Source organism: Telmatherina bonti (genome assembly GCF_933228915.1).
Source record: "Telmatherina bonti genome assembly, chromosome: 8".
NCBI classification, from domain to species: Eukaryota; Metazoa; Chordata; class Actinopteri; order Atheriniformes; family Telmatherinidae; genus Telmatherina; species Telmatherina bonti.
This window is the reverse complement of record NC_136626.1, coordinates 34,090,088-34,108,860: the sequence shown is the minus strand read 5'-3', so window position 1 is coordinate 34,108,860 and position 18,773 is coordinate 34,090,088. Positions and strand designations below refer to the sequence as shown.

At 40.3% G+C, this 18,773-nt stretch overlaps 1 protein-coding gene across 1 annotated transcript in view; it reads left to right on the top strand.

The window, feature by feature from the left end:
- Positions 1 to 3,277: 3,277 nt before the first annotated feature.
- lpp (LIM domain containing preferred translocation partner in lipoma) overlaps positions 3,278 to 18,773 on the top strand; it is a 240,056-nt gene continuing 224,560 nt past the window's right edge. The window contains exons 1-2 of the mRNA XM_079245422.1: positions 3,278 to 3,318; positions 13,379 to 13,452. The gene's annotated coding sequence lies outside the window, so the exon portion shown is untranslated. The remainder of the gene's footprint in view (positions 3,319 to 13,378; positions 13,453 to 18,773) is intronic.

Genomic DNA, 18,773 nt, shown 5'->3' with positions numbered 1-18,773 from the left:
CCTACGGAGAGGGTCGGTCTGAAGTAAATAAAGCGATTTGTGACGATAACTCTATCAATCCCAGCCCTTCTGGTCTCAGATATAAAAATAAATTAGCCTGAAATGCACATAATAGTTCCATTTTAAAAAGGCCGACTTCTTAGTAGAAACAAACATGTTTACAGCCTGGTACAAAAAAACATTTTAGATTTTAGGTTAGGTCATGATAACTGTGGGCAGGGCCGGATTAAAATTGCACAGGCCCCTGGGCCCAGAGTGTTCCAGGGGCCCCCTTCCCCACCGCAACATTGTGAAAACGAATGATACACTGTGAAACCACATTTCTAACATCTCTCAGCCAATGGTACCAATCACAACACACTAGACACTGTGGGGTAACTATCTGGCTTTTGTGTACATTTTGTTTTATGCCCAAACTGCTGATGTTTGCCCGACGTGGCCCCCACATGGGTCCCAAGTAGGTGTGGGCCCCTGGACTTGTGCCCATAATGCCCCATTGAATAATCCGGCTTTGACTGTGGAGGAAGTGATTATTTTGTCTTACAACATCACTTCCACAAAACACAAAACATGCCTTGTGGCAGAAAATAACTGTCCTGAATCTCGTCCTTTGCCTTTGGTCGTCTATGTGGAGCGGTACTGACAGCAATGTAAACACAAACACAAGCGCCAGGACAACGGATACAGTGTCGCCAACTTAGCAACTTTGTTGCTATATTTAGCAAGTTTTCAGACCTCTCTAGTGACATTTTTTTCCCCAAATAGCAACAAGGGACAAATCTAGCGTTTTTCTACTGTTATTGAAGACCTTTGGTGACTGATGTGAAAGCAGGTATCTTTTTCTTCATTTCGATGAGCAGCATTGCTGCTCATGCCCCGCCCACATCTAAAAGCACTCAGAAGAGGCTCAATTCTTCTGCTGCATCAATTCCACGTTCCAAAGCAGGAGATGTTGCCCTCTGCTCCAAAACCGAACTGAAAATAAAACACGCAACGCTGCTGGCTGATCCCTTCTCCTAAAGAAAAGCTTCAATAAATACACTAAAAAGTTAGAATTAGAATCAGAAAAACTTTTATTGCCATTTTCTGTGAAGACAATTCACAGACTAGGAACTTGTTTTGGTGATAAGGTGCAACATAAAAACACTGAATAATAATATAATAGTAGAAATACAGCTATTTTACATATAAGGTAAGGGCACGCAGAAAAATGTAAAAAAAAAAAGAAAAAAAAAGTATAATAAAAAGTAAAGGTGAAAAGAATCTTGTATATATACAAGTATATATGTACAGTAGCATCCGAACAACCGTGCAAATTGGCAGTGCAATAGATGAAAATAATCTTGTATATGTACATACAGATATGTGCAGTAGCAATACAGATATGTACAGTCAAAGTACTGTAATATGTGGCAGACTCCTAATTAAAAACCAAACTGCACTCAATAAAAACTAAAATAAAAAGCACAAAAATATGTTTTTATGTTCTAAATATATTCAGGGTTTCAAATCATTAATTTGACTCTCCAACCAGATTATTTCTGTAAGCGACATCATCAATCATATCTAGTACTAGTTTCATTATGCAAATTAGGTGTCATTTAGCGATTTTTAGGACAGCAAACAGAAACCTGAGGAGTTGGCAACACTAAATGGACAACGCGAACACAGTTTACTGGACGTCCATGTTGTTCAAAACAAAGGTCGCACAAGTGACGTCATCCTAATTTTTGTTGCCGACAATGATGTTTTAAGACCTAAAAACGCAGTTACTTATGTCCACATGCAAACAGGCAACTGGAGTAGTGGCACATCTTCACTTTGGTTGGGTTTTTTTAAAAGAATAGTTTTTGATTTCATAAATCTACAATTTTGTGTGGATGACAGGCCAAATATCTTCATTTTGTGAGATAACTGGCTATGTGTGGACAAGGCCTGTCTCAGCAATTAGCATGCGAGAGGCAGGGACACCCTGGACAGGTTGCCAGTCCATCACAAGGCTTTTCTTCATGATTCTACTCTATGAAAAAGTATCAGTATTAAAGCTGACGGAAGTAATGTTGGGGAGCTAGCAAGATGTGAAAGTGGCGCCCTGTCTTGACTCCTCCCCGTCTGGTTGGGTCACGCTCCTTGTGTGACCCAAGGCTTTTTTCATTCATAGCTTTTTCCACCAACGATTTTCTCTTTCTAGGCTCTTTAGCAGGAGGAGGCAAATTAACCGAGCCGGGTCGGGAAATCAATCCTGCCATGTTTGCCCTTCTTCACTACTTTGTATTTTCATCCTAACAAGTTGTTTATACGCAGGGTGTGGCTGTTAGGTATTCGCTGTGGGAGCTGGATGAGGGGAGCCAGGAGAATAAATTTACAAAATATAAGAAATTAACAACTTCATTTCGGTCCGAACTTTTGGATTGTTCAGAGTTTTTAAAGATTTACAGTAAACTGAGGGGTCTAACTATATTTCTTATTGTTCATGATTAAAAAATGTATATACTACTATCCAAGGCCGGATTATCCAATGGACATTATGAGCACAGGCCCAGGCCAGCAGGGAAACTCCTAACATTTGCAGAACTGTGGCACTCGAGGACCGGAGTTGCCTACCCCTGGTCCAGTGTATTGCTATTGATATCACTGGCTTAGAGATATTAAAAATGTCGTTTCACAGTGTATCATTCACAAATTTCACAATGTTGTGGTGGGGAAAGGGGCCCCTGGAACACCCTTGCCCAGGGACCAATGCACTTTTAATCTGGCCCTGCTACTATCAGGATGAGTAACCAGTTAACCCAGAGTAAAAAAAAGAAAAAAAGATTATCTACCGCAGCTTTAATACTAGCTCTTTATTTACCTGGTATGGGATTGACACCAAATCTTGCAAGATTGCATACCCCTATTTCTTACTCGAAGCCCTTCTTGATAACTTCTGGCCACCCCAGTATAAATGTTCAGCTCCTCCACTGGAAAGATGCAGACTTCTATGTGTCATTTACTTTAGTTTATTACTTATAATGTCTCTCTCTTTTTTAAAAAAAAAAAAAAAAAAAAAAGCCAGTTTAAGTTTCCAGAGGCAGGAGGAAGTGAGGAGACTCCTCCGGCCTTTCCATCCCTCTGGTTGCGCGCGCGCCGGTCGCAGAGGCTCGTGCTGGTTTGGCCTGCTGCCTTACATGGGCAAACCTCTGAACTGACTGGAATTTCACAGCGTGACGTCACTGCCTGCAACTCTCCCACATTTTGGATCAAGAAGTTTCACTTTTTTTTTTTTTTTTTTTCTCGGTGGGATTATTTCAGCCTCTCTCACGTTTCCTAGAAAGCGAGGTAAGCGAACTAAACATGGCGCTTTTTGGACGGTTTAAACGCATCGGCTCTTTTTTTTTTTTTGTTTTGTCATTTTTTTTTTCTTTTAAAAAAGTGTGTTTGTGAGAGAAATATGTCGCAGAGAAGCTCGCGCTCGGTGTGTGTCCGGCCTTGTTGCAGACTGTATGAAGGTGACTGTAGCTCGGACGGAGGGAACTATGAGGGCGTGGACTGGACACGGCTGCTTTGGCCGGCCAGGAATGTTACATGAGGGTCCAAACGAAGCTAAATGTCGCGCTGGAGCAAAACTCAGTCATGCATGGCAGATATCAGACGTTTTGAAGCGACAAGTTGTGCTAAACGTGGACTCTCAGGGTTTTTTTTTCTTCTGTTTTTAGCCGAGTGGTCTGCAGCCGCGCAATGCGGAAGGCAGGCTGTCACTGCCGGGACAGGAGAGGAGGAGGAGAGCCTCTTTCTGCAGACTAATGCCTCCATGGCTTTTTACTTCACTGGGTTTTTCTTTTCTTTTCTTTTTTTTTTTTTTTTTAGCTAAAGTTAGAGAAAAGTCCATGAACAAGCCCTCTTCTCTTTTCTTTACGTGCTCGTTACGTAGCAGGAACCGTCCTGTTTACGACAGCAGCGATATGCCACGTTTAGGGCTGTAAATTACAAGGTGTGTCACTAAATTGTAGAAAGTGTTTTCTGTTGGCTTGAACTGCTTAAATGGAGACAAATGATGCACAGAAACGTGACATTTGGTCTGTTCATACACACACACACACACACACACACACACACACACACACACACACACACACACACACACACAGTAAGTTAGGCCTACAGATTACAGTCACCAACAATGAGCAGCAAGTTAAGATGAGCCTGAAACACAGCAGATCAGCTCCAGCTCTTCACCCCTGTATTATGCTGAAATAAATCACACTGATTATGTTACAGGTCATTTTGACCCACAATGTGTAAATCTACTCACAACATTAAAAAAAAAAATCTAGTTCAACCACTAACAACTTTTTTCTGATTATGTAAATGTTTAGAAAAGAGACCTTTAATACAATCTTTTCACTACAACACCATATTTAAAAACTATTTTTTGTTTTTCCCTCTTCACAAACACTTTTAACTTGCCCCATTTTCTCTGATTTTCTCAGTTTGAACATTTTCAGTGTCCTCCAGATGATGAGCTGACAGTAACTATGTGTTTTCTGCAGATTTTTGCAAGTTATGGTTTATTTTTGACTATTACAAACATTTAGCTTTCTCTTTAGAAGTTCATCTCCAAGGCAGTAGGATGTAAAGACGTTGTCACATGTGATGTTATGCACCTCCAGGTGGCTTTCCAGTGTACACTTACATATTTTATGCATAGCTGGATTTTGAATCAGAGGCCATCCATATTTTTAAGCCATACTTGGCAGGATTGTTGGACATGTACTGTTGGAAAGGTCCGCACTGCCTGGATGAAATAATGGGCTCATCAACAGTAACATGCAAACCAAGACTGTACAACAAAGGTAGAATTTCAACCCATTTATCCCACTCATCTCATCACAGCTAGCTTGTCTCTTTCATGTCAGTTCGCTCTGGTTGTCAAATCAGGTGACTCGAGATATTGTTGCTGGAAAGATTTTCATTCCACAGATTTACAGTACAGGGGCGAGAAAGTTTATCCCCAAGATACAACAGAGTGTCTGTGTATGAATGTCTATTCTGAAGCATTAAAAATAAAAATAAGCAATCAAATTTAAGTACATTTAAGAGACATTTTTTACTCTAATCTGGGTCAAAATGACCCCCAACGTCATCATTGTATACAAACACTGCACAGATGTTCGACGACACATCAAAGTTACCAAATTTAACTCAAAAGTTCATGAGCCCAGAAGAGGAAAAGTCACAAAATTTCATGAAGAAAAAGAAAAGTTAACCAGTAGTTTGTTCATCACAAAAACTGGAATGGGTCAAATTGACCCTTAACATAATATAAAGGTTAAATGTATTTACAGGTAAATCTAACATGTGTTATTTGTGTTCATAATTGTTGACTGCATTCAGTTAACATGTCAACAAAGTAAACTGAACTGATGACAGATTAGATAAATCAAACCATATTCTAGCCTTGGTGATTGATTTTTAATTATTACACCCACCAGCCATTTTATTAAGTCTGCCTGCTTTGCTGCTTGGTAAAACAAATATACACAAATATGTAATCAGCCAATCAGGTGGCAGCGACGCAACACATCTAGTCATGTAGACATGATAAAGATGACTCGCTGAAGTTCAAACTGAGCATCAGAATGAGGAAGAAAGAAGATTTACGTGACTGAACGCAGCATGGTTGTTGGTCTGACTGTGTACTGCTGGGATTTCCACACAAAAGCATCTCTAGTGTTTCCAGAGAAGGTCTGAAGAAGAGAAAATATCCAGCAGATGTCTGGACCAGAATGTATTGTAAAGACAGACTGGACTATGTCCATAGCTGGACCACACCTGATTCAAATCGATGTGTATTTAGCAGACACGTTCAGAGCTTGTCTGAGTCTGAGTCGGGTGTGTTGCAGCAGGAACACTTGGAAAACCTTCAGTACATCGGTCCTTTAGACCAGGGTTGAGGATCCCTGCTCTAAAGGAAAAATGGGATCAAATCCTGGTCCTGACAAGGTGGACCTGATAAAGTGGCTGGTTAGTTTATTTGCCATATTCGGTCATTCAGTGATGGATAAAAACTTAAATTGAAACGTTTTAAATCGCAGAGCAGTGACCTTGTCAAATGAGTGATATTCTTGGTTTGCTTATCAAGTGATTGTTATTCCATGCAGTACATAGAGTGTGAAGTCTAGAGACTGGTCTGTAATGCTGTGTTGCATGCTGGGACTGGAGTGCATTCTTGTAAGGAACACGTTCCCACTGACTCTGTTTAGTCATTTTTGCTCGCTTAGATGTTGTTTTTGGCTAAAAATGGTCAAATAGCGCGCAGAAGGGAAAAGAGGGGGAGAGAGAGAGAAAAAAGGAAGGGCGAAAATGGACCTTTTCTAGGTGTCTCAATGGAAGATCTGCACATTAACAGGCTTTTGAGCAAAAAAAATCACCATCTGCAGGATTTGATCCCTGCAACTTCCGCTTATTTATTAATTGATTTGTAATAAATATGAATTCTTTCAAATGTAATCAGCTGTGAGTTTGTACTATAAAGTCATAAGTAGTGAGTTTTAAGTCTTCATAGCGGGTAAAGATGAGTTTTAACATTGGAACTTGTTGAAAATGTGTTTTAAGGCTTTTAATTTTGTTGCGTCACAATCTTACGGGGTTTCCATGTATCCCTGCTCCAACACACCTAACTCAAACCAATCAGTCATAGTGCAGAACTTTATTGGTTGTTGGATCCATTTAAGGAAAACCAGGTGTGTTTGAACAGGGATACATCAAAAACCTGCAGGACAGCGGACCTGGAGGACCGACTTTGGGCACTCTGACTGAGTGAGACCTATGTTACCAACGATGTCTTAACGGAGCGGATAAACTCTTGACTTAGAAATCAGGTTATTAATGAAGTTTGTTACAGTCTGATGGCCAGCTGTGGTTGGAAGCAAAACATGATTTTTGGGATTTATGTATAATAACTGGTTAAATAGAGAATAAATATTGCAATTATAAACTAAGAAGAAGTCGCTAACATGGACATTAAGTCACACTGTTATTTTTTAATTGTTTTCTTTCAGTTCTCCGGAGTTTTGGAAGTTGTGGTCAGGCTGTGGTCAGTCCCTTTCCATTGGTAATGATGGATTTCATATGAATGTTGTCCGTTTATTCTACAAAAAAGACCTACAATCCCACTTAGCTAAAAAACCTACTTCTGTAAGTTGTCCGGACCAACCACAGCAGTGTTTCCAACGTCCAGCCAATCGTATACTGCAACGTCATTGGCAGGCGCAGGACCCCAAGCAGATCTGGTTCCTACACCAGACAGCGATAAATGAATGTAGGGCTGGGCAATACAACCAATACAACATTACAATTAGTTGAACATGTTACCTCGATTACAATTAACAGTTATTGTAGCATCCTTTAGCTTTTAGCTTTAGCCCTCGTAGTTAACTGTGTACGTGAAAACAAACATAGTTTAACTATATATATAGATGTTTAATTATTTTAAAATTTTAAAAATATTTTAAAAATAGTATTTAAAGAATAATTTTATATGTTTTTAAAAGACATGATTCAAATAATGGACTTTAGCAAGATTGCATCAATGACTGGTTCTAAATTTCAGTCATTTTTAATTAAATACTCTGCTCTAAACATATGTAATCTTGGGTTTTGCTGCTTTATATGAGTTATTTCAGTGTTCTTGCATCCCTTCGTTCACCAGAGAGCTGATTGGAAAAGTCTGGATTAAATTCTGGAGACATATTTTTTATTTTCTACATGATATATCGAACATTTCAGGCTCCAGTACATGCATAAAAAACACTTATATAGATCCCAAAGACTTCTTATGACTGATTTATATCTCCTCCACAAAGAGGTTTAACCTCTTCAACACCCTGTTGAGAAGAGAAAATGTTTTAAGCTTATATAATATGACCAAACTTCTAGTGTCACGGTTGCAAATGCGGGCAATCTCTTCCTAGTTCAAGTAGTCGGATTGTTTCTTTTCCCATCCAGCTACCTATATTACCCGTTTTCGTCCCACTGCTGACATAACTGAAAACCTCTGTAAAACAATAGAGTATTGTCTGCCTCACTGTGACTGGAAGTGAATCTCAGTCTAGACTGTTGTTCTCGTACCTCCATGAAAAAGAAATGTAAAATCCCACTTTCTTCTCCAAAAGACTGAGTGCAAACTTAGACTTGGATCTGAATTTCAAATCAATAACACCAAGGTCCCCTTGGGAGAGCTGCCATCAAACTGAATACATCTGCGTCACTCCGACACATTTTCGTCTCAGGCAACATTAAACGGAGCTGTTTTTAAAATCCCTGGTTAAAAAGGGCTCCTTTGACAGCGCTGATGATGTTTAAGTTAAAAGACGAGTGCCTCAGCTGCCTTTGAGCCCGGGCCCCCCTGGTAGGTTTAGTCAAGTTGTTCTTGTGTTTGTGTTTCTCTGCATGTTTTAATGAGGATGCCCTTTTCTTGAAGAAGCAGCAGTTTGCCAGACTCAAAGTGTCTCAGAAAGTGCTGCAGCCTGGTGTGAGGTTGGTGGGCTTTTGGAAGGAAACACCTGTTATCAGAGGCACAATCAGACCTGCATCTCTGTGGTCCATGTTGTTTAGAAGCAGGGATGGTCTTTCATGCACCATATCGGGCATAGTGAAATTTTTGTTCTTTTTTTTTTTCAGTTTCTGATCTTTTTGGCTGCATGGCCAAGAATTTTTGCAGTAACTCTTCTTTTTTGACATTTTTTAAAACCTAGTGTTTTTATTTATTTTCTCAGACTTATTTTAAACCTTGTTTCCTGGTTTGCTGGTCAGGATGGGGTGGTCGGGTGTGGGTGGGTTAATAGTAATGTTGCGTTCCTACGGCCAGTTGTAATCTTACCCAAGACGGAGAGAATCAGCTGGATCTTCGTAGTTGCTTCAGCTACGTAATAGTGTGACGTCATTGCAGCATAATGCCTTCCTTAATCAAGTTGTCCCTGGACAACCTACTTGACGATGCGGAGGAAAGGACAGACCTCCTTAGGTGTTGTTGTAGCGGTGCTTCGTTACACTATTTTAAACAGAGATTTAATCACCAAAAACAAAATGTGCTGCTTTGAACAAGGAGCCATTCCTGGTTGGTTTTAATAGGAAGGGAGTTTTTATTCAACCAATCAATGGATTGCAGCGTGACAAGCTCCACCCATTTAGTCAGATCGGCTAGATCGGTACTCTAATGGAAGGATCCTGATAAAGTACGACCAGTTGGGTCAGATATGAGGGTACGCTTCCAACCTGCACCCGTTGGTAGAAACAAGGCTTTATACTCTGTAATTACCATTTAAATGCCAGTTTGAATATCTGAATTACTACCACATTCATTACCAAAAAAACAACAAAAAAACCCCCAAAAAATTATTGTCCAGATATATATTGGAGAGACGAATTTGTGGTGACATTAGATACTTGCATATACTAAAGATTTGCAAAAAAATTGATTTATTAATTAGGAATTAAATTTAAGTGGACCTTAATGGCAAAATTGTGATTTTCTGACTTCCTGTTGTCTTTCCATCATCTCCAACCAGTCTGTCCATTCTCCTCTGACATCAAGCAGACATTCTGGTCCAGACAACTGCTGCTCGCTGGATATTTTCTCTTCTTCAGAGCTTCTCTGGAAACTCTACAGATGGTTGTGTGTGAAAATCCCAGTAAATACTCAGACCAACAACCATGCTGCGTTCAGCCACTCAGGCCATGTTCACACACTGCAGGCAAACGTTGCATAAATCCAACATATTGGGACATTTATTTGTCAGACAGATCTGACCTTAAATGACAGTCTGAACAGTACAAATCAGCTTTTTTTTTCAAATCTAGCTCTGAGTACTTTCATATGTTCTATTAAACCAGATACATATCTGGTTGTTTTTCGTGACCCCAGAGCGAACAGTCATGTTGGATATAATCTGATTTTTACATTGTTGGGATGAGCCAGACGTCACCATTCTGCACCGGAGGAGGCAGGACGACTGAACGTAAACAATGAACAGAACAACAATGGGTACGGTTACATGATAATTCAGAATTAATAATTCAGAGTTAAATAATTCGGAATTAACGTATTCTCCTGGAATTAATTTAGAGCAGAATTAAAGTTTACATGACAGAAGAATGAAATAGTTTGGAATTAAAATGAACCAGCCACTTACATCGAAATTAAGTTTAATTCCGAATAGAAATTTGCATTAGGAATTAAGTGTTTACATGGTCATTTTTCGTCAGTTTAAAGAGGAATTAACTTTTATTCGCAATTAAACAGGAATTAAAATTTCTATGTAAATTCACGGATTATGTCGCTTATCGGCTCTGATTCCAGAACAACTTCTTAACTTATGGACACAAGCTGACGCGTAGCATCCATGTTTATGTCGTAAAGCAACAAGCTGATTGCGATATCACATCTTCCTCTGCATGTGGGCTGTCGACGTGCACTCTGGGGTCTGATGGCGGTTGCATTAAATTAAATAAAATTGTAATGTGAACAACCACTCCAAAACATATTGGTCCTGCAGTGTGAACCTAGCACTAAACCCCATTTCTCCTCATTCAGATGCTTAGTTTGAACTCCAGCAAGTCGCCTTTAACTTTGTTTACGTGACTGAATGAGTTGCTGTGTGATTGGCCAATTAGATGTTTATCTTAAGGCAACCTAACAGGTTTTTTTTTTTTTTTTTTTTTAAAATAAGGTGGTCGTTGAGCGTCAGTGAGCTTGACTCAGCTTATCACACAACACAGAGTTGATGGCATAGACACGCCTGTACCTGCTTCAAATGTCTTCTGCTTTCTCAGGAATGAGTGCGATGTGAAATATGATTACACTGGAAGAGTTTTTCTCTTTTAGTCTATTTTTTTAATAAAAAAAAAAGGCTTCTGCAGGACAGTTCTTTATCCTGCTCCACGTTTGACAAACGTTGCTGTGTTATTACCAGCCACAAAGTTCCCTGTTGCTTGTAGACTTGATATTTGTTTCCACGCAAAACAGATTTGCCATTAATACTTAGATGATTATGTAACAAGACACCGTAATTATGAAGTCAACAAGCAGACGTTGTGGTTGATACGAATCTCATCCAGTCGATCAAAAGCATGCCAAGACAATCGTTTAAATATTTTCAGCCAGTACTTATTTAATTATTTAGGCAATCAAGTTGGAAGGAATACTTAAACATTCCCAAGTTTTATGTTTAGCTTCATTTTCTTTCTGCATTTTAACTTCATTTTACGTGCTGGCAGACAAAATAAGCAGTAACGTACAATACTAGAGCCATTGAACTTGTGATGTAATCTATATATATATATGTATCTAATGCAGATTCATCATTAATTCCTTGTTAGAGTCCACACCTAATGCCATGAAGCGTTGAAGAATGGTTTATGCCAGTGAGCATGATGTAGTTTGGTCATTTTGTACTAAATAAGCAAGTGGTGTAGCTGCAAATGGGATTATTCCAGGCAAGGGGTGTTCAACTCGGTCCTACAAGGGCCACAATCCAGCACGTTTTAACACACCTGAGTCAAATTAAATGGATCTAACAGCTGATCAGGTTCTACACAAAGACTCAGTAATTAGAGTCAGCTGTGTTGGAGCAAAGATGCATAGAAAACCTGCTGGATTGTGGAGTTCCTAGGACCGAGTTAGATGTCCCTGTTCTAGATGAGATCAGGCAGGAGGATTCGTCCTGTTCTGTATCTGTTGGAGTGAGGAAAACAGTGAGTCAGTGGTCCAAACCAGCAGTTTAACTTGTTTTACTTTCTCTCGGCTCGTAGGAGAAACCTTGTGAGATGTTGTGTGATGAGAGAGAGAGAGAGAGAGAGAGAGAGAGAGCTGCGCTGGTTACTTTTCTGTGCACAGCTGTAAACACGCTGGAGAAAATGTTAGAGATGTACGACTTTTAATACCTCCTTTATCTCAGCAACACACATTTGGATTTTAGATTTTATTTGAACCCTTTTATAAAACACACACACAGACATACATACATGTCGATTGCAGAGACCACCATGTAGACTATGTTTAATGATCAGGTTACGACTCTTTGGATTTGTGGAGGGCCGTTCGGCTTGCATGACATATGCTATGATACCTGTTTCACATTATTTGATGCAGCACATTGGCTGAGGATAGGCCTTTAAGGCCTTTAATCTCAACTACGATCTGAGTTTTCAACGATGATAAAACTAAAAGGGTGTGATTATTTTTCTCTCTGCAGTTTCCTCTCCTGCTGTCTTCAGCTGCTAATCGAGCGTCTTGTTATCCATTTAAGCCAGAAAATATTGTATTATGATTATGTTAGTGATTTACATCCATATTACCCAACTAGTATGTCATCGTAGAGGATGCATGGAAGAATGTGGGCTGTGGTGATTGCAATGTTTAACATGGACGTACCAGTTTATGTACATTTCAGGAGCGTAAATGAGGGTGAAGGTGGTGCAGCAGTTGCATGTAGCGACAGCTTGACGTTATTTTCTGTAACTACGTGTTTGGTCTGCTTTAGACCTGCTTTAGACCTTTTAAAACCAAAGTATATCCAGACAACAGCTACATCATCAGGTTAAACTTCAACGTTTGCTACAGATTCACGTTCTCTGTCCATGTCCAATAACACAGCGGCTCCATGTTTACTGGTCCAAAAGGTCACCATACAGTTTCCTGCTGCTCCCCCTTCCCAACGTTATCCAAGCTGCTTTTAAGCTTGTGCTTGTGCTATAAGATGGGTCCATATCATAACAAGAATAAAAACTGCTTTTCAGTAAGAACTGGCAAACTGACCAGCATTACCTTAAGGTGCCAAATACCCCACATTTACAATCAAATAAAAACACAGTGTAGTGTGAGCCTGGCATGAAATCAGAGCTCCATCCAAACAGGAGTGTTTCTTTGCTGCCTGGTAAGACCCTCCTGTACTTTGATGCCTAATGTTCTTCTGGGATTTGGACCAGCTTAGAGTTTGATCCAACCGGTCAGGCCCCTCAGACATGCATTTTCATAATGATTTCAGTCTGTTGGTCGGCTTCACCAAATCATTGTTATGCTGTGGTGTCACTTGTCAGCCTTGTTTTCTCTGCTGTGGATGTTTTCAGTGTTGCGTTGCGTTGCTCTCAGCAGTGTGACAGGCGCTGGACAGATTAGAATTTAAATGGAAAACTTGCTCTTCAGTTCATAGGTTGAATTTGCAGAAGCCGGGCCAAGTTTCATCGTTCTGCTGATGAATGACTCAATCACTGGGATAAAAAAATACGTCTCAAATGACAGCATCTATTTACTATGCTGGTGTGGTCCTGCACAACCCAATTATAGTTGGGTAATCTGTTTGAGTAACACAGACTTGTCTTTATTTCTCATTGTCAACAGATTGAAACATACTGGAAAGAGCTTCAATTGGCATCCAGACATCGCTTGGATTCACATAGGAGGAAACAAAAGAGGTAAAAAAATAATTATTTTGTACTAAACTGCATTTGTATTTTACAGTGTGTGTTGGGCTTCCTTTTTTTGTGTCTTCTTGTCAGATGGTGTTAGAACTGGGTGTGAAATTGTGATGAGGCAGTTCGGTGGTAACACTGGACTCAACAGTATGTTGACCAGTATGTTTCAGGATGTACTTTTCCCGTTAAACTTCTCTTTGCTCTGCTTTCTTACTGTGCTTTTGCACATCAGATTTAATGTCACCTTTATATTAATCTGTCTTGAAAGGGTAGAAAGAGAGCTACTAAAGGTATAGAAAAAGTTGCTTTATGGTTGTGGCTCTGTGTTCCAGCTGAATGGTTATCAGGGGTCATTGTGGGAAGTAGAACGCATAGTACAGGACAAAATCTCATAAAGTAGCATTACATAACTTTACAATCGTAAAACTTTGGGGTATTTTGCTCATTTTGATGGCACAGTGAGATTTATTAAGTACAGTCGTAGAGCTGTTGCTGCCCTGTGGTATCCTAAGGCTGAGAAACTACACCTCATAGCATTTCCTTCCCTTTTTACAGCAAAATTTCCCATTACGACATCGGGCCACATGCTAGCAACTGGATATTATCATGCTAGTCGCTTAGAATGTGCATCTTGGGTAATTCAGCAAAGACATACGAGAGGATATTATCAGAGAAGAGGAAGAAAAAGACAGAATGCCAAGAGAGGTCAGAGAAGAGACAGGATGATGATCGAGGCAAAACGCCCAAAACGAAATCCAATAGCAACATATCAGACTCTTAGCCTAAAGGCCAATCCTCACGCTGTGCTGGGACTTCAATGGTGCATTCACATCAGGATAGTCCACTAGACTCTGTCCGATTGGGGCCTCGGCTCAGTTGTAAGGGGGTGTATCCATTCAGGCTGAGATTGCATTCATGCTGCACTTTGGTCAAATGCGCCAAACCTTTACAGTAATATCTCCCCATTCCCACCAGAGGTGGCGCTGCACTAGTATTTAAAAAAGAGAGGACAAGACCCATGTGAAGAAGAAAACTGTTGCGAGTTAAACATGGAGATGAAACTATGGCTGTTTTGGGTTTTTATTCCGTCTTATGCAAGTATACTGCAGAAATACTCTGCAACAATGGACGCAGTGTGAACACCAGACGAGGCAGAGGACCCTTAACGCTGCTGCTATGTATTTACCCACAATGCAATGTTACGTCAAATGCAGGAAGTGACTTTTTTTGTAGTTTGCTTCCTGTATTTAGTCCACTTGAAACGGGTTGAGACCTGTGTTTGTAGATGGACCGAGTCCACTTCTTTGGTCTGAACCAGAATTCGTTTTGCGCATTCATGTCTCCCTAAATGAAGCAACTTTCCAAGCAAAAGGACTCGGATTGGAATCATAAAGACTGATGTAAATGTACCCCAAGGGTGCATTCACACTAGTTTTGTTTGTGCGGGAAATCCAGTTTGGAGAATAGTGACTAATCTAGGGCTGTGATGATATGCTGATTCGATTCCGATTTTTTGGGTGCCAATTCGGTTTAAGTTGCGATTCTCACAATTCTCCAATATTGCTGATTTTTGTAGATTAAAAACAAAGAAATGTCTGAAACTTTTTTTTTTTTTTTTTTTGTCATTTTCTTGATTTCTTGATTTTTCTCATTTCCAATGAGGAAAAAACAGCACAGCAGCCAGACCATCATTCTGCTGCTATAACGCCCAAGAAGACAAGTAAAAAGATCAATACAAACAATAAAAATGACAAAAACTTATTTTGGATTATTTCATTTAAAAAAAAAAAAAAAAAAAAGAGATTTTTTAACAAAAAAAAAAATTAAATTGATTTTTAAAATTGTGAAACAAAAAACACCAATTATTGATTTTTCACTTTGATTTTCCAACCCAAAAATAATCAAAGAAACGCAAATATGGATCTAAGAACTCTGGCTACTCTACAGACTAAAGCCTGTTACATACGCCTCGAGAACAAGAACTGAGTTCTTGTTCTCGAGGCTGCAAGAACAAGAAAAAAACGTCTTGTTCGTCAGGTCCATACATACTACACGAGAAGCACGTCTGCAGCGGGGAGGGATCACTGCGGGGGGGGCGATGTCTGCTTTTTATGCGCGATGAACCCGGTTGTTCCCTCCGCCGAGGAGGTTGTTTTTTCCCCGGCGTCTTTTTGCTCAAGATAACTTAAAAGGTTACGGATGGATTTTTATAAATATTTCAAGAGTTGTTGGAAATATAAAAATGAAGAACTGATTAAATTCTGGTGGTGATCCGGATCACCGTTTGGATCCAGGATTTTTTTAAAAGGATTCTTTAACATTGTGCTTGGCGGAGGTTTCCGCTCTCCGCTCTGTTTTTCTAGTTTCATATTTAATGAGCAGCTTCGTCCGCGGCAGGGCGGGTCGTGCACGCGGCTGGGTCCGAGTGTTTTAATGCCACATGTAAAAATGTTCGTACTTTCTCAAAACAATCCGTTTTGCCAGCAACAGCAAACACACGGAAGCAGCAACTCCGCTTCATGCTTTCTCTGTGTTAACCACGCCCACCTCCAATGTCCGACCAATCACACGATACGTCTCGCAGCCCACAAGAAAAAAGTTCTGCCAGCCCGATGTGTCGAGAACTGTCCTCAAACACGTCCGCGAGAACAAAATGATGTCATTTTCTTCTCGGAGCCTCGAGAGCAAGAAAAAAGTTCTCGCTTCTCGTGGAGGATGGAACAGGCTTTAGATCTTGGTCTGCTTTGCAGAGCATTGTGTGTTAACACAACCAAACCATAGCTGGGAGAAATGGCTGATTGTCAGGGATGGAATGAGAATGTGGTAAGATTTCTGATAGAAATACAAAAAAAAGTCATACAGAAAATCAAATACGATGACCTTTAAGACCTCTGTTTGATTTAAAAAAAAAAAAAAAAATCTATCTATCTGTCTGTCCGTCTGTCCGTCCGTCCGTCCGTCCGTCCGTCCGTCCGTCCGTCCGCCCGCCCGCTTTAAGATAATGAATATATCTGAAAGAGTTATACTTTCTTGACTGTGTTAAAGCTTAAAAAGACATAAAGCTCCTCTGTGTCTTAGAATGTGCTTCCAAATCTGGAGTTGGTTCAGTCTTTTAGAGTTTGCCTTTCTGTAAAAAAAAAAAAAAAAAAATCCAAAACATGATACCCCCTCCGCCCCAACACACAGTTTTTCTCCCCACATTGACATCATTCCACTTTCTCCTCTCATCTGTTCTGTTGCTGCAGAGATGTGACATTAGAATCAGCTGAAAGTTATGCACCTCATGATATAACTGTTTACTCTGAGTTGGCCCCTCCAGTAATTATTTTATTTTATTTTTTAAAACCAGGTTTTAGGACATGAATTATAGGCATGAATTGCAGCAAATGTGGTCGTTTCCTCAGGGAGCGCGATGAAGTAGGTTGTGCTGTTTCAGGAAATGAGGACTCTCAAGCCAAGTTGCTCTTCAATTCCAGTCCAGGAAGGGCTACATAATGTTCTCTCTTGGTGGAGATAAAGCAGTTGACCTGTGGCTCTCGTGGGAGTAATCAGACTTTAATTACACCTTCTTAATCACTTGAAGACAATCTGTGCAGTGAGATGACTTCTGTTAGCAAGCAGGCTGTCTCTGCGTCTGCTGTTTCCTCTATTTCACTGCATTTTAGCAATTTGTTGAGATTCTATTGTCCATGTTTATCATTTATTCTTCAAGCCGATGGAGCAGGCTCAGATTGTTATTCATCTTGGGTCAGAGTGAACCCAAAACAACTGCAAAGTTCTCTACAATCATCACCATCATTCCATGTGAGAGAGCTGGCTCTGCGGAGGGACTCTGGCTCCCAGAGTATGGCATTCCACACTAAAAGCAAACCAAACTGATATTGCCCTCAATACTGTCTTCATTTTTTCTCCATATTTGGAAATGTTTACCTCCTCATGATGGTTGACAGAGGTTGGAAGAGGGGATGTGAGTCATTTCAGCTGCTCGCAGCTTTCTAGGGTTGAGAGAAGTCTTCTATGCGACTGCTATTAAGTGAAGTTAGCAGTAGGTTCTCTGCACATCTGCGATCTGAACAGAAAACCGTGAGTATCATTCTGGGCTAGATGAGGGTTGAACTGGTCTGTGTGGTTTGCGCTGCAGAAAACTGTAGATTAGGTTGCTTTGAGGGGAACTGTCGTCATTCATAGCTGCTTGCTGGGATGGTTTAGAGGTGTCAGAGTTGTATTCTTCCTTTCCAAAATCCAGCCGTGCATCTTTAGCGTCTGCAGTGAGACGTTGTTGTACAAATCTGTCAGTAACATGAGGTTAGAGGGGAAGAAGAGGATCTGACTTGTCTGGATACTCGTTTTAGATGACTACCTGTTAAATGGCCCTGCATGTTTCCTGCAGATATCTTGTGGTTTCCTGCGAGTGTGTGAGCTGGGGCAGCTCAGGTCATTGTAGAAATCTGGTTTAGCAAACATCTACTGCTACTGATAGCAACACCTTAACAGGTCTGACCTCCCTCCTGGCTCTAATGTTCACACTTCAAACGTTTATTGCCGGCTGCCCGGCAGTTTCTCTCCCCTCACAAGTCGAGGGAAGAGGTAAATGATTTTCCTCTGCTGTGAGGGCCGGTGCTGCTGACTGCAGAGATGGTGTGAGGCGATTATTTAATTACTCTTATCTTTAAATTACACTGGGACTCCAATTCTTTCAGCCTTAGAGCCACTCACTGGATGCCTAAATTTTAATTGAGCTCATTTATATTTTGTTGAACACAGGAATATGCATGTATTTTCATTTATTAAAGTAACATTTTAGTTTCTAAATGATTGAATAAAAAAGTAATGTTTCACTATTTTCTTGCTTTTTAAGGTGCTAAAGAGGCCAAAGTAAAACTAATTTACAAACTTGTTGTGGTTTTATAATGCACACTGATGAGGTAGAAGAGTCCTACCTAGAAGTGCACGGACTCACATCAGAGTTATGTTGCTCTGTATTCATTGGCGCCAAGATGTTTGCAGCAGATCCCTGAATTCCTGAGCTGGAATCGTTCCAGCACCTTATCAGAGATTCGTTGTTGACTCAGAGGGCTCTCGCTGCTACACCTGAAGGGGGGGGGCCACATTGATCGGGACCATTGATCGCTTTGATCGGGACCACATTGTCCCGATCAAAGCTGTTGAAATACCTGCAGGTCTTTATCCATGCCCATTTTCAGCTGCATGCATTTATGACAAGAACCCACTTTCACTTGCAGACAGCTGCATCATCCCAGATGTTTCTAGATGGGTCTTCTGTCAATTCTCTCCAAAATTGTCTGGAGGATATCTTGGAT